The 15,540-nt window shown below is 31.5% G+C and overlaps 1 protein-coding gene across 7 annotated transcripts in view; it reads left to right on the top strand.

Annotated features, from left to right (window-relative positions):
- The window catches only part of LOC143197888 (uncharacterized), a 533,325-nt gene that overhangs the window by 91,039 nt on the left and 426,746 nt on the right, over positions 1-15,540 (top strand). The window contains exon 1 of one of the 7 annotated variants that reach the window (XM_076406680.1): positions 5,000-5,271. The exons of the other annotated variants lie outside the window; for them this stretch is intronic. The gene's annotated coding sequence lies outside the window, so the exon portion shown is untranslated. Of the gene's footprint in view, positions 1-4,999; positions 5,272-15,540 lie in introns of those variants that run through there. 7 annotated transcript variants of the gene reach the window in all.

The following is a 15,540-nucleotide window of genomic DNA, read 5'->3' as shown; positions in this document are numbered from 1 at the left end:
GATGCCAATTACATAGAAAATACATATTGTATTATGGTGATTATTTCACAGTCAATAAGTAAAATCATCAGACTTTGACCACAAACAAGTCTATTTTTTAAATTAATTACCTTTTATATTAGATATGGTTAATACAATCTTAATTTACAAATTAACTTATATATTCTGTTTTGTAAGGCGATATCTTGGATAATTTCGTATATCCATTTGATTTCGAGATCATCGTGCAGCTCTTCTTTGGTTACGTAGCGATAAGCATTGATAATTAATCGTAGAACTTTGTTTTGGGTGCGTTAGATTACAGTTAGTTTGATGTTTTAGTGCAACCCCATATTTGCATCCCATGGATTCAAATTGGCTTTATGATTGACTGATAAACGAATCTCTGTGTTTAGTTCAAGTTGAGAGTATCTTCCGACTAACCAGTACGGTTCCTTGACTATGAGTCTAATCTGCTTTATTTTTTGTCTAACATAATGTGTTATAATTTAATCTACCATCGAGATGTATGTCGAGGTATATTTAGCGGATTCTGCTTGAAGAATCGGGCATCGATCAAGTGATATAATTAGTTTTTTGTCATTTCGGTACAACGCAAAATTAACATGGACAGATTTGAAGCTATTGAGCTGTATTTTATAGTCCATTTGTAAGTCTTGTTGACCGCTACTTCTACTTTTTCTACAGCCTTAGTGTCGTCGGAAAATGCTCCAAGTACTGTTTCTTTTGTTGTTGTTGTTTTGTGTAGAGCAGATGCAGGAATGGTTCTAAGACACTCTCCTGGGGAACTCCAGCCGAAATAGACTTGAGTGGTGAGAATGCTCCTTCATGCGAGATTCTAAATTTTCTTTCGAAATTATATGATTCCAGTAGTCGACAGTAATTTCGTGATAGAAGTTTGCTCGTTTTGTAAATTCATTTCAAATACTATACCCAGTCAAGAGCTTGGGAGACATCCAGATATATTGTAGCAGGGTAGCATTTCTTTTCTTCGAATGGAATTGGTCGATTGTCGAGTGGCGATTTTCAAATCCATATTTATGGAAATATGGTATTTCCATAAATGGTGTAATATATTTTAACATCAGTTTCTCTAATAATTTTGCTATCACAGGTGGCAGGGCTGCAAGATCCAAGTTATTCTGCCGGTTTATCAAGATTTTTAAGCGTAATTGTTCGAGCAACCTTAGGACATTCCGGAACATGGTTCAAGCTCAAACAGGCATAGAATATATATTTCAACATGACTATTGTTTTTCGTGGCAGCTTGTTTAATAACCCAGGTGAAAGATCATCAATTCCAGGAGCTTTTTTAGTATTGAGGTTATTCAATTTCTATGCTATCTTCCGTTGATGAAGTCATACTTGCAGCTACATCGGGCTGACAAACAGGATTTGTATCTATGATAGATTCTATATCATTAATAATGGAATACATTAGCTAAATATTTTACGAATAATTCAGCTTCTTCATCGTTGCGTGGAACCTATTCATTTCAATCATTTTTAATAGGCGGTACTCTAATCTCCGAGTTGCTTTCCATAGCGAGTAATCTTTGTGTGCTTTCCAGCTTAATTCACTAACATATTTGCTTTATTTGAATGTCATATTCCGATAGCTTTTGACAGAACTACTTCTGTGAACTAGTACTAAACAATTTTAAAAATAGTCTTAAAACTTTCATAGTACGATCTATACAGCATCGATATGTTACCAGAAAGGTGAAAAAATTAAAGATATTTTGATTGTATCAATTATTCGATGTAAAAAATGATAATAATCCTTAATCCCGTAATATATGTTGTCGTTTGTCTGTTGTTTCGTATATAGCGGATTATCAGACGATCTTAGACGATCATAAATCGAGAAACGAACCATTCTTCCGCCATTTTCAATGATTTCTTCTCCATTGTCACGCTTGTGTGATCGCCAAACTTGCGGCCTCTTATCTACTGGCCGTCGCGTACGTTTAATATGTGGCGTGTGAACGTTTCGCCGTCGTATCGTATCCTTTTACGCGAAATTCGATGCATTCGCGTGATTTTGCGCCTGTTTCTAATTGTGTCCGATCGCGAAATGCTTTATCAATGGAACAATTATCGTTTATGGCGCTACGCGGCCCAGGTCGCTCCATACATCTGTCATGGTTTGATTGACGTATTGATACGAACGACTCGCCAGGTTTTATTGTTCTGCCGGATAGCGATCGAGCCACAACCTCAATATACATATTCGTCATGCGTCTGCGGCTCGGACGTAATTTTCAGATCGAAGAAAAAACGGAAAACGCTCATTGGGAATATGCTTTCAATAGAACGCCATCTTTTTACGGAAGGTTAAATTAGCTCTATAAGGATATTTTCTCGATATAATATAAAGTACCTCAATAACCATAGTAGCAACTACATAAATTTCCTATTGAAGTAACGATTAATCAAAGAAAGGTACTGCTGATTGTCAGTGTTGTTGCTCGATACTGCAAATAAAGAGTATTTTGTTTAGACGAAAAAAATTTCGAGAAATTAGGCTCATTGGGCTGTCTAATATAGAGTTTAATGAATTCAATGGAATGTTTCCATTCGTTACTAGTTCTATGGTTATCGGTCTTTTACTTTTTGTGCGTCTTAATCGCCAGAGGTCCAACCGGGAATATTTATAACGGAGAATGAATTTAATAAAATATTTTATTTAAATTTTAATTAACATCGAATGAAACATTTTCAGAAAAACACTATCTAATAAAAAAAAAATATTACAAAACACATAAGGCGCACCACCACAAAATTTAGCTAGATCAGAAAAACAGTCGAGCAACAATTTCTTAATTTGAAGCTTTATACAGAAATAACATGTTTACCTCTGAAATTTTTTCTTCAAATGCGATAAAAATGACATCATAACAAAGTTCCTTAATATTTTAGTCAAATCACAGAAAAAAAAGCAATAACTATGATTTTTTTTTAAATTTCTGATCAAACATATGAGCAAAACGAATTACAATATGTCAGCTATTACTTACTTTCATCATTCTAGTGACAAAGATCACTTGGTTATTGATACTACGTGGTTATAGTTGCGTTTATTTTACATTCCTTTGTATGTGTCTATATTTTATACATATGATATTATAACAACATTTTCGAAATTTCGATTATGTTGGATTATATATTATTTTCTAGCCTTTTGTTTTTCTCCCACTATAGTAGGTTGGGTAAAAAATAGCGCTTTATTTCATGTTTTAAACACTAATCAATGGTAAAGAAACTGTTTAAGTGCTGACAATTATTAAGGACTGTGTGTAAAGCAAATTTTAGTTTAAAAATTCAATCCAAGAATTTTGAGATATGTATATGTACTGCATAGACAAAGTATAGTGTATAATAACATTTACGAATGAAGCTTCTGGTTAAATGCGCATTATAATGCACAGTACGGATATCAGTCTCCAAACATTTAAATAGTAGAAGATTGGAGACAAATATTAAATACAATGTAGTCACAATTTAATATACCTAATGATGCATAAATGACTATGTCTAATGATAAATTTGGTAAAAAGATATACATGTACGAAAGCCTTTTAAAGACGAACTGGATCTATATAATTGAGGGTGCTCTAGCGTCTTAAGTATTTCCGAAATATCCTTGAATCATATTCCGCGCAGGGACATTAATTTACACCCTTAAAATAATATAGTACAGTACTATGCTTCGTCTGGTACTAATAAAATATTTTCCTCTTACAAGACGAACTACCATTTGATTGGTCACGTCAACGCAATACCAATCCACCATAGACAGTCAAAAGTCATTATAACTACCGAAGCGTTATTATCAGCAAAACGAACAATATTCTCTTACGTTTATGAAGATGATATAGTCCCTTTCGACAATAGAGAACCTTCGATACAATTTGTTCAGCTAACTAAACAATTAAAAACATTTCACATCTCCACATAATGTAAAATTAAACCATAAATATATAAGTAAGATATTGAACCACAACTGATCCAATAGACATCAAAAGAGAGAAGAGAGTATTGTTTGCAAAAACTTAAACTTATACATATAAATACCTCTATTAACCTACTTTCTAGTTTTTTTTTAATATTGTTGAATTACTAGTTTTTCATTTATAATACTGTAAAACGTAAACTATCCCTAACGTAACATATAGTAATAAAATCCTCAAAATGACTTTACAGTACTTACAATTTAATTCGCTTTATGCATTGAAAATGTAAATATTGATTAAAATTGAATGAACATATCAAACTAAAAATTCAATTTGTTTAAAACCTCTTACTCAAAACATTACCCTCTTTTACTATTTCATTCACCGCAAGAATCTTTAGAGGCGCTCCCTCCTTAGTCCTCCACGTTGCCATATTTCTTCCCAGCGAAAATGTCCCAAAAAATGTAGACGATTTTTATCAGTCCAGAGAAGAATTTTGAAAGAATTTCTTTGTTTTAGAATGTTGAATCCAGGAAAATTGTTATGTATAGAGTTAATAAATAATCAAACTGCCATTCTTTATTGTTTTTGGCGTTATTATCGGTTCTCCAATATACTAAGGGCATATAAAAGATTGTGATTCAGAAAGTTTTATTTACTGTTTTTACAATAATTCAAGTATTGCATGTTCTATATTTGTAGGGAAAAAATAAACCATTTGATAAAAAATTAATTTATTATTATATAAAATTCTTCAAACGGTTACAGTTTTTTAAAAAAGAAGAAAACGAATTGCTATCTTCTATTTTCGTTTTAACGATAATTTATTACCCATATAAAAGGTGATATATTTCTTTCCAAAATGGCCATAATGTTCTTTTAGTGAACATAGTAATCCAGTTGTTGAAACAACAGAAAATTATGTCAAACACGTGCGTGAATTATATCAAATAAAAAAGACCATCGTTTTCAAAAATAACTCGATTTATCCATGACCGGTGCAGTTCCGGCAACATGGCTTGGCGAGAAGGCGTCGCGACGTCAGTGTCGTCGGCGCGTCTCACCAGTACGCCCGTAAATCGGCGCCTGCAAAAGGGAAATTACTTTCTTTGGGTGAAGGAGGGTTGTGGAAAAATTGGACGAAAATCCTGCAGTAAATTTATTCGATGTCAGGACCGTCAGTACAGTTTTTCGCTTAGTTCGGATGACAGTTGAAAGTGTAGTGTCGTGTTGGTTTCTACTTCACCCACTTTGCATTATTTGTACAATATTTTATTTTCTTTGTGGATAAGTGCTGACCAACTGCCCTGCAAAGGTATCACCAGAAGTTATTTAGAAAATGCCTTTTTGGGTTGTCATAACATCTGGTCTGATATGTGTGTACTAACCTTGTTCTTATTTATTTAAAATTCCTATAACATACTTACAATGTTATGACATCTTTTATAAAATGAAAATATGTATTTTCATTATTCTAACATTATATTTCAGTCAGTTTCATTTGTTTTTAAGAATCTATCAGTTGCAATATTTTCGATAATTTACGAATACTTTATGTATTATTGAATTATTCTTCATACTTAATCAAAATTTAGAAAATTTATTAATAGGTGTGACGTTACCTTTGAATAACCTGAGTTACCAGTATATTTTACAATAAGTAGGACACGCCTAATTCTGTAATTTTGAAATTAGCATCAATATTAGATATAAGTAAATTACATATAGTTTATTCAAAACAGTAGTGACACGGGAGACCTGTCAAAAGGTCGCAATGTTGCCTCAGCAACTCTAAGTTTTAGTACGTTTTTGTCTCTGATATAAAACAAAATTTTAATATAAATAAAATAAGGAAACAAAAATGTAAATGAATTATAATTTATTTTAAGATTATAGTACATCTAATGCATATATTATCGAAGAATTTAAAACTACAATTAATTATACAGCCACTATAATTTATAGGTTAGAGTTGTTTTGTCATGTATACATTGAACTTTTTTCCACACTAGTATAGGTAGGGTTCTAGAAGCGTTTTTTTATGTAGTGGTATCCCCCGAAACCCATCTTTCTTGATAAAGCTACATTCAATCACTGCATCCTTCTTAATGTCTTTGCCATATCTGCAAAACGGTTATTATTATTTCTCTCCTTATACATTTTAACCAAACGTTGATGTATATTCGGAACAATAACAAACATGCTCATAAAGTCTTCACACTCTATAATACAATTTCTTACAGTTAAAGTATATTAATTGTATACTAACTTTTAATTGTTTCCTCTCTCATCACCCTCTCTTGATAATTGTCAGCATTGAATCATAAACCAACATTCACAAAGTTTTATTCAATCACTGTCACTTTCAGAAACACTAATTAAATGAATAACTAACCTGTTTATTGGCAATTTTTCAAAAACTTCCTCAAGATTTTATTATTTGTCAATTTCTTCTTCAATGTGTCTGATAGAGCTCATCCAAACCAAGGTGTTTTTTTTGACAATGCCTCTTTCAATAAATCCAGACAGTTCTGGTTTAAATATCCTCCTCGACCTAAATGTCTATTGTAAAGATTCTTCCCATGGTAATCACCCTTAGACTTAGAGGGAAACACTAATTTTGCACCACGAACAAAATCATTCCAGCATGAAGGACTATATATCTGCGATGAATTATTAATAAATGTAATGACTGACAAATCGTAATCGATAATTATTCCAACGTGTACCTTTTTCCATCAACTTTTATTGTCTTTACACTATATTTATTATCATCGTGCCATGAGCGACCCAATCTACCATTCTGAAATATTTATGTTCGTGAATTCAGTTCTTTCTTGAACTTGTTATATGTTTTTAAAACTTGTATTCTTTTAAAAGCAATCTCTGGAAGTTCCATTAAACCCCTTCGTGGGTTATCTTTACGCCACTTAAATCTTATATTACCCAACAGTGTATTGCAATGTTCAGTGTTCTCTTTCAATTCACATATGTGGGTCCCTTAAACCCTAAAAGTAGCATTTTCGTTGATTAATTAAGCTTATTGAAAAGTCAAAATGGAATTTATTTATTTATATTCAACAATTTTCTAAATGAATTTTCTGGTCTGTATATGGTCATCAGGTCCAGTTTTTAAGTCAATTAAACTTTGTAATGACTTAAGTTAATGGTTTCCAGATTGGGGCTGTGTTTCTTCACTAAAACCAGCTGATTTGACATGTTCATGACGAGATATTTGATATTGAAGCTCTTGACACATGAGGTGACACAAATAGTGGCCACTAAATGCTTACGGGTTTCAAAATATTGCCCATCTGTAAAGCCCCTTGTTTTGAAAATTGTGTTTTTTAACAAACTTCCAATTTTGCATTAATTTTAGTGCACCCTATATAGATTTATTACATTTTATTTCAAAATACGCTTTGTAATTACAACCCTACTTTGTAGTAGCTAATTACTGTTGAAACTGTTCTTGGTTTATCTCCAAACCAATCCCGATTTTAATCGAACTCTACATTTATCTCTGTTTTTCATTTCATTAATGTCATTTTAAGTAATAGAAGGAAATAACGTGTTGGTGCTAAACTAATTAAAGACGCACTTAAATCATTGTGAATTGCCGTTGGTACGATAATAAATAATTCTGCAAATTGCTCTTGCAGTAACAGATAATCTAAATTTAAGTTAACATAAACATGAGATAAATTCTCAGCTAAAATGATGACAATAAAATCATTAATCAAATAAACAAGAATGTTTTGAGTAGGGTTTTGTAATTAAAATTATAAATAGTCAGTGGTTTCTTTAACCAGACGTAACCAATGACAACCACTTAACTTATGGAATTCATAAGTTATGGAAGAAGAAATTAGTAATGGCGATTTAGTCGATTGGTTTAATATAATACACCCAATTTTTTATTATACTAGGTGAATTGTGACAAAACTTAGTTTTGAGATTTATTTTCAAATATAAATGAAGATTTATTTTCTGAAAATCATCAAAATCTCTTCCACTCCGCCGGTAACAACCATCTAAATGATATTGTACATTTTCGGAAACGTCTGTAAATATTTATGGAATGCGCCGCCATTTCTTAATGATTGTATTGTTTTGTTTTGGATAACTGTTAAAGTCTCTAATTTTAATGTTTTTCTGTTAAAAGAAAATAGGGAGGTCTAGACAGATAACTTCATCTTGCAGAAACCACATCATTTAGTTATATATCAGAGTAAAATCTTAGAACTTTGGATCTAAAGACTCTAGACTCTAAATTATTCGCGAATATCGCGTTTTAATAAATTTATTATGGTTATATAGATATGAAAACGGAAACTTTATCATGTATTACCCTGTATTTGTATAACCCACCAATCTCATGGTAATAATGGTTTTGCTAGAATGATTGCTACAAAAAAAAACAGACGCTCAGTGTTTCATTCATAATTAGGTGCAATTCTCTGTGAAGTTATATTATATATATATATATACATAGGTTTGCTTAGAGTCACCATATCGTGGATCATTTATTATATATATAGTATTTCTTCTAATATCATCTGGTAATGTTTACATAATTTCGTGATATTGGCATACATATATTTTTCTAGGGCTTTCTATGCCAACAGTGTTGATTGTCCTTCTGAGATACTACTTTTTGCCTATATCATTATTCATTGTTTTTAATTCATAAAATAAAGTATTGCCATCTAATTCGATAAGATTATTCCAATTATTCTCTATAATTTTGTGTCAATTTTCCAACATATATAATATATGAAGAACCCATTCAATAAATGAAGATTGTTGTCATTTGTAATCTTTGGTATAATTTTTCATATAATATAGTGCTTACTCCATATACGTATAGATGAACAAGTCTAGTTTTTGATCAATTTATGTGTTATTAATCAAGTGTTATTACATTCTATCGGAAAGTTTATGTTACTTCGAACACTCTATGATGTCTTTTTCCCGTCGTTTTCATTACAGAAACTCTTTTTACAAAATAAACACTACCTTAACAACGGGGAATAACCAAGTGCCGTCTGTTTAACGTGCAAACAGACGTCCTCCGTTGATCGTATTTCATTTTGGATAGGTCCTTTGTTTCGTACACGCACGCTACCCCACCAAAATCGCCGTGCTTTGACGCGCCATTTCGCCCTCTAAAACAACAAAAAAGATGAAAAGCAACCCAGACGAAGCGACGGGACAAATTCGATAGAGTATCCACATTTCCGGTGGAAATGGGCATGCGACTTAACGGGGAAATATGAAGCAGCTGTACAGATTTATTTAGTTGGTGGTGTTCTATCCCTACTTTGCCACCCTATGTTTGACAATGCAGGAAGGAAACGTATATTTGTGGTTATACGGAAACATAGAAGCGTGAGATTTTAATAAATAATGGAAATTTATCGAAACCGATGTATCGTAGTCGTGAATTAACAAAATTTATATTAGCTTTACTATAGATTAACTTAAAACATCAAAAGTTTACGGAATATTTCTATTTCATCCTTTATATTTTTAATACGTTTTAAAGTCTCTTTTTTTAACAACCAGATTTTATCTGGACTTGGCCTACTGGCTCCGAAGCACGGTCCTCGGCATTAATCAATAAGACCGGATTACTGGCGTGACTGGAATAATTTTTGCCTTAAGACATTATTTTCTTTACACTGTTACTTAAAAACATGTATAATTACAATCATAATCATTAAGTATATTCATGCTCTGTAGTATTCGAACATGCGACTGTTATAGCAGGACCATCTTGTCCCGTTGTCACAAACATTGTTATTTATATTGATAATAAAAGATGGACATATTCTAAAAAATGTCATACTTAAGAAATCGGTTTTGTGCTACTAACGGAAAGAAAAGATAAATGAAAAATATAGAACTCAGATGTATCAAGGCAAATAACCTAAATTATCCTGTGATATGTGACTGTAACTGAAACAATAATTATGAAAACTATACTAGGACTGTTCTAGAATTGAAGTCAGTATCGTCAGAAGTGAGTATTCCAAGCACACTAACCATGAAATGTGGCAGAATATTGAAGAACATTAGTATTAGTATTTAGGTAATAAGTCTAAAGATTACCCAATGATAACACATTCACCAGTTGGGCACCGTGAGTGTAATGTTATTGAAATCAAATGCTCCATATTTGCTAGAACAATTCAAAATGGTATCGACGGGAAATCTGAAATATTTTTTGAAGATGCAGGTGGTACACATTACAGTTACTGTACTGTGTATAGTCTATTCAAAGTTCTTTTAGTAATGCATCATGGATATTTGTCACGTCAAAATATTGCGATGTTGCCGAATTAACTGTCAGTTTTAGTTCAGTTTGGCTTTGATATTCAAAAAAATTTTAATCTAAATAAAATAATTGAACAAAAATATTTTGAAATATAATTTATTTTAACATTATAGTAAATCTAAAAACTACAGTTAATTATACGACCACAATAATTTATAGGTAAGAGTTAAAATATCTTATCACTATTGCTCTCAAGAATTTTTCATGAACGAGATAATGTAGGCCACCTTTTGCTGTTACACAGTATTAAATATGGAACACGCTGCAAACGCTACTTCACCTGAAATACAAATTTAAGTATTAATTTTTTCAAGGGATTCGTCACGTTAATTATAGTGAGAGCTTCTACATATTTGAAAGCCAAAATCGCTTATTATATTATATTTATTCGCCAAAATGAAGTACTTACTCTGAATAATATCCCATGTATCGCGCTTGAAACCACTACCTAAAAGAACTACCTGTAAGGGGCTGAATTCTATTTTATTTTCGCAAACTTGGTATTTTTAGGTGATAACGCTGTACCCTTTTATCCGCATAAGTCAAATGAATATATTTTCTAAATTAAAATTCCACCTTAATCTATGTTATTGACCTTATACTTCCGCTAGTTAATGACCTTTATTTATTTTATTAATTGTGTTATTATGAAATAATTGTCTGAAATCCAACTTCTTGTTTACATTGTCTTTATTATTTTATAAATTGTTTTAATGGGAATCTTTTTACCCACCAATTATATATAATAAGAAAATTAAATCTTTCATTATATCACTAATATATACACACAAAAAAATGATTGTTATTACCGAACAATAAAAATCCGGCTCGTTATTCAAGGAAGCGGAAAAAAAGCCGTAAATACATAAAAAGAACGACCGACGACTTAGGAAGCTAGGTGGCCTAGTTTCGTAGTAACTAAGCCCTGAAAAGGAATAATGGAATTGTAAATGAGATTGTTATATCGATATTTTATATTGGACGGATTTGCGTGTTTTAGGTCACTATGACAAAGGGTAAACCGGGATATAGAACGCTCGGGTGCATTGGTATTGGTTACGTCAATAATACAGGTTCGGTTTATATAACGTGTATTTGCCATGGCCTAATTATTCAATTTGCTTTGATGGGTTTATTAAAAATTAATGGAAGTTTCATTTGTTTTAAAACTATTACGTGTTGAAGTTTGCAACGTTTGATAAAAGATGGAGCGGTTTTTTTTGCAAATCTGCGCTGATAGTTTATGACGGTTCACGGTTCTGATATTATGCCGTATATTAAGTGTTATGGAGCGGTTTACTTCATTATTATTTTTTAAAATTAGAATCTATGTTAAAACTGGTCTCCTTAATTAGTGGTAGGCTTTTAAGTTATATCTAACATTTTTGAGTTCACATCAACAATAGCTCATTCAACGATAAACTGCAATGCTGTTCACCCATTCTACACGCGTTCCAACATGTTCATCTAGTAACCGCAGAACTTTGTTGTTGATGGTACAAGTGTGTCTAGGTCCTTCTTTAGGGATTTAGGTCCTTACTTTGAAACCTACGGCCTGATGCAAACTTTCAGTGAGTACAAATCAAAGTGGATTCACCGCCCTGTTCTGAAATATGTGAATTTTCTAGTAGTGCCAATTTATAATAGTCCTATACTGGATGCAATCTCACGTATTGGTTTTATCTAGGTTTGCTTTAGTAATTCTAGATTCCAGAATCCAGTAGTTCTAAAAACTGAAAAGATTATGTGAATAAAGGCTCTTTCATGTTAAACAATTTATACTAGCGATCACTCTGTGGCCGATATTTGACCACAATTTATTAAGTTAATCATAATTCATAATTATCTTTCATAACTGAGTAAAGAGAATCATTTAAAAATAATAAAATAAAATTTAAACTTATCAGTACCTTGTTGATTATTGAAAATTACTGTTAATGATTTGTAATTTCTTCTATTGGTGCGGTGTGCTTCATCTATACAAATTATATAGTCAGTTTATATTGTGTTTATGTTTTATCCATATTTCTCATCTAAAGTATATATTGCAAAATCAATATATACAACATGCTGCCTAGAAAAATCTTTAGCTAAATTTTTAAATAAACTTGCGTTGTTATTGCTTATTTATTCCACTCTTCGAGCTCACCCTTAAATAACCTTTAGAATTTACTCTAGTACAATGAAATATTATGTCTTCAGAGCCATATCAATTTTTCTTAACTCTTCTGCTAACTAGCACTCTGTTCACCGGATATCAAATTAAATCAAAATCTGATTTCGGAATTCTAAATATCTTATAAACAAAGAGGGTAGACGATTCTTGTTGTTCTCAAATTTTGTTAAACCATGTTGGGATCAAATTTTGGTATATGTCAAGTTTTTCTTTCACAGCTGCCTGTACCTTCCAATAAAAATTCTCTACAAAATTGTAAAATATAATTTTACGTGTTGATATTAGTCTTAATCGTTTTTTATCCAAACTTGCCATAACTCTATAATAGATACAATAATAGGAGAATAATCGAAAAGTAACACCAAATTTTAAATAACACTGCTTAATGTTAAAAAACTTTGTTTAATAATATTTTAACATACTTTACACTTAACACAGTAACACACTTAACACACTTCATTTTAATATCGCTACAAATGTAAAATTTACGGATTTGTCTTGCCGGCACTTTGAGATACAATGTTGCCAGATTGTGATTTTAAAAATTACGCGTCTTACGATTTACGTACAACAGAAACGAGGAATAATCTACTGTATAAGAGTTGGAGCTAGCATCGCGTCGGCCAGAGCTTAAAACATTTGTTTTTATATCTTGTGTCACCGATCTGACAGCTATTCCTAGTTGCTTCGTTTGGGCGTAGACTTTCTGTTGGAATTTACTCCTAGTTATTTGTAGCGCATATTACGCAAACATGTTGGGCCTAAAAAGTATTCCTTGATATATGCTTCAAAGTCTTCCTCATAAAGGGAGGCAAAATTTTCGCTCAGCCGATTAATATATAAAATATACTTGACTGCAAATAATAATCTTGTTATGTATTAATGTTTTTAATTTTCAGCTCAGATAATTTCTTTTTAACATGGCTCTTCCATTTTAATTTAGCACCTAATCATACTTAATCATATATATATTTGGCGCTATTCGGATCTGTTCAACACTAGCTGTTGTTCGGTTATCTAGTTGCCTGATGTTCCTTTATAGATGCTTCTAGGTTTTTGTTCATTGCTAGTTGTACTGTATCATCAGCGAATGTTACTATAGTAATTCCTTTCATTTTAAGTATATCCCTGTCATAGAGCAGATAGAGGATAGGTCCCACCTAACCTAAAGGGAAAGCTACCCTACGACATCTTATTTAGTTTATAATTTCAATTATCGTGCCAAGCTATCGCCGGCTTTTGCTGTGGCAAGGAAAAATTCATATTTGTTGCATTTTCAAAGAGCGTTTCCGTGACGTTCATTATTCTTTATACTTAGTCCATTGTTTTTATTTAAATCGAAACTGGTAGTTCTAGATTAGTTTTTCTGTTTTATTTTATTACAACTTTATTCTCTTGAGTAATGTTCTCAAAAATTTTGACACAATTGTTGATAACGAAATATTCTCTAGGATCTAATGTCTTACAATTGCTTTAAGTTGCTGGTAACTGGCGTGATAGTTTCGGATTTTAAGTTATAACTATTAGTTAAGGCGTAATCCGTCTGTCTTTATTTGGAGATATATACTGTAGTCAGATGTTTAGAAAAGAGCTCTAATTTTTATTTATTGCGTCTGGCACATGGTCCATTACCCTTCTTGTTTTATTTCATCATGTTAATAAGAAAAGATGCTGGTGAAAATATTTGGAGGTTATGCGCTCAAGCAGAGCAAAATTGACGAAATTCTTTTGGGCGATTTAAAACTAATGTTAAGACGAGAAGTTCTTCTGATGTCACATCCTGCCTTTTATTAAATGTCATGTCAATGTTAAATGCCAAAACAGCATCCTGTCATGAACCGCTTTTAATATTATAAGTACCTTTAGTATTAATTGAAGTCAATTGTTTAATAAAGCCACGAATTTATGTCAACATATATTATGTAAATAAATTTTGTGGTCACATCTTAATACGATATTAGATATCCACTATCACATGTTTTGGTTTATACCTTTATATATTAGGACCCCCTCTATCGATATGCTTTAGATAGATGTTTGTCAAAATATGACGGCTCTATAATAGATCATACCCACACAAACCCTAGCATATAAACCACCTTTTACAGACCATTTTTCAGAACGAAAAGAGTTTAATGAACGTTTGGAGAGTCTATTTCCTTTTAAATTCCGCAATTTTAGTTGTTTACTGGCTAACCGGAAATAGAGGAAAAACGTACAGGGTATTCTATAAGTCTGAGGAATATTTGAAATCAATATTTACTGAAACAAAATGTCAAAATATGATGACTTTCACCATCTTAATCCTTCTAAAAATACTATAATACTGAAAAAAATATTTAAGGTAATTACACAAATCTGTTTACACTTATCCACAAAGAAAACTATAAACCAATAATGAAAGAACACATCAAGCAAAACCCTTTATCTTTATTCTGTTATCAGTGAGTTTTGTAATTCGTATTACTATGAATTATATTCGTAACTATGATAAGATGCATTCAGTATGAATTTTGTGAGAGTTAGTTCTATAACTGAGTCATGAAATATGGATTTTATAATTACGAAAAAAATAAAAAAGGTAAGAAACAATGTTTTGATTCATTTGTGATTGCATGTTTGTATAATATATGACTTCTCTTGATTAATTGTGATATCGATAATATTTTGTTAAAAATTATAATTCATTTCGTACTCAAATTTTTCTGTGTTTCCTCAATTTTTTAATTAGAATAACGACATATTTTTTGAGGTTACTTAAAGGGATGTATTCCGATGTATTTCTTTAATGCATTTGCTAAACACGTTAGTTTGAATGTTGTTTACCTAGGAAACAAGATTGACGGGAACTATAGCAATATTATCATTGAAAGACATTGTATTTATGTCACATAACAAGAAGTGTTGCCAGATATTTGATATCGAATATTTGCATATTCTTTCCGCATTCTATTTGTATACGGATTCATGTTTGAAAAACTTATTTAGATTTATAACAATACACAAATACAAGAGATAGTTATTCTTCTTTCCTCTGTAGATATTAATAAGGCCGTCTAATTAACAAT

This window comes from Rhynchophorus ferrugineus, unplaced genomic scaffold, assembly GCF_030347505.1.
Source record: "Rhynchophorus ferrugineus isolate W39M unplaced genomic scaffold, kcgeb_rfMv2 rfM6, whole genome shotgun sequence".
Taxonomy (NCBI): Eukaryota; Metazoa; Arthropoda; class Insecta; order Coleoptera; family Curculionidae; genus Rhynchophorus; species Rhynchophorus ferrugineus.
Note: the sequence above shows the minus strand (reverse complement) of the source record. Positions and strands in the feature narration are given on the sequence as shown.